This window comes from Alosa sapidissima, chromosome 20, assembly GCF_018492685.1.
Source record: "Alosa sapidissima isolate fAloSap1 chromosome 20, fAloSap1.pri, whole genome shotgun sequence".
NCBI lineage: Eukaryota > Metazoa > Chordata > Actinopteri > Clupeiformes > Clupeidae > Alosa > Alosa sapidissima.
In genome coordinates, this window is record NC_055976.1 from 15467248 (window position 1) to 15468524 (window position 1277).

The following is a 1277-nucleotide window of genomic DNA, read 5'->3' on the forward strand; positions in this document are numbered from 1 at the left end:
CCTCATGTGGTGTAGTGTAGGTGCAAGTAACATACATTGTATGTGTGTGAGTGTATGTGTGCGAACAGTTTCTGTGACTGCAAGTGTGTGTGTGGAGGTGTTTTTGTATGCCTGTTTGTGCCAGTGCGCGTGTGTGAGAGAATATGTGTGTGTAGGTGTTGTTTGCGCACATGTGTGTGCCAGCATGTGTGTGGTGTGTGTGTGTGTGTGTGTGTGTGTGTGTGTGTGCGTGTGTGTGTTTCCACCTGTTTCCTCCAGCACCACTCCTCGCCCCCTCCTGAGTGGCCTCTTATTAAATATTTACGCCGGCCTATCACTGCCGTTAATCAAATCCCACGCCACGCCCACCCCCGCCGCCACGGGCTCCCATCCGGCCCTGTTAGGGCGAGGCGAGGCTGACAGTAATGGCCGCTATCTGCAGGTGCACCCTGGGGGCCGAGAGGCAGGTGGAGAGAGTTGGTGGGTGTGTGTGTGTGTGTGTGTGTGTGTGTGGAGGGGGGTGGGGTGATGGAAATATGCAGAACCTCCCTGTGCCCCTCCTACCCCCACCCTGAAGAGTACCTAATGCTACCTAATGCACTGATAAGACAAAGCCGACGTCTAATCCAATCAGCAATCAGACCTCTGGACCCATTGAGGGAAGAAGGGGAGGGAAAGGAAGAGACGGAGAGAGAGAGAGAGAGAGAGAGAGAGAGAGATGGATACATAGTAATGGGGAAATACAGCTGGGATAGAGAGGGAAAGGGAGGGATAGATAGAAGGAGAGGAAAAGAGAGATAGATATGGAGCACGGGAAGAGGACATGAGGCAAATGCATGTGGATGAAATGATATAGAGATTGAAAGGGAGAAAACGATAAAAAGAGAGAGAGAGGGGAAAGAGAGAAGAAGAGATAGCCAGGAAGAAATGATGATGGAGCTGATGAGAGAAGCAAAGAAGGATAGGTGTGTGTGAATGGTGTGTGTGTCTGTCTGTGTGTCTGCATGCGTGTGTATATGTGATGGATAGAGAGAGAGAGAGAGAGAAAAGAGAGAGAGAGAGAGTGATGAAAGAGCTGAAGAGATGGAGAGGCAGCTGAAAGCATGTACAGACTTGGTAGAGAAAGAAACAGCGCTATTCAGACAGAGGCACAGGGTTCAGGGAATAAGACTTCTAGACAAAACCCTAAAAGCCAAGAGCCTCGTTTCAGCAAGTGTGTGTGTGTGTGTGTGTGTGTGTGTGTGTGTGTGTGTGTGTGTGTGTGTGTGTGTGTGTGTGTGTGTGTGTGTGTGTGTGAA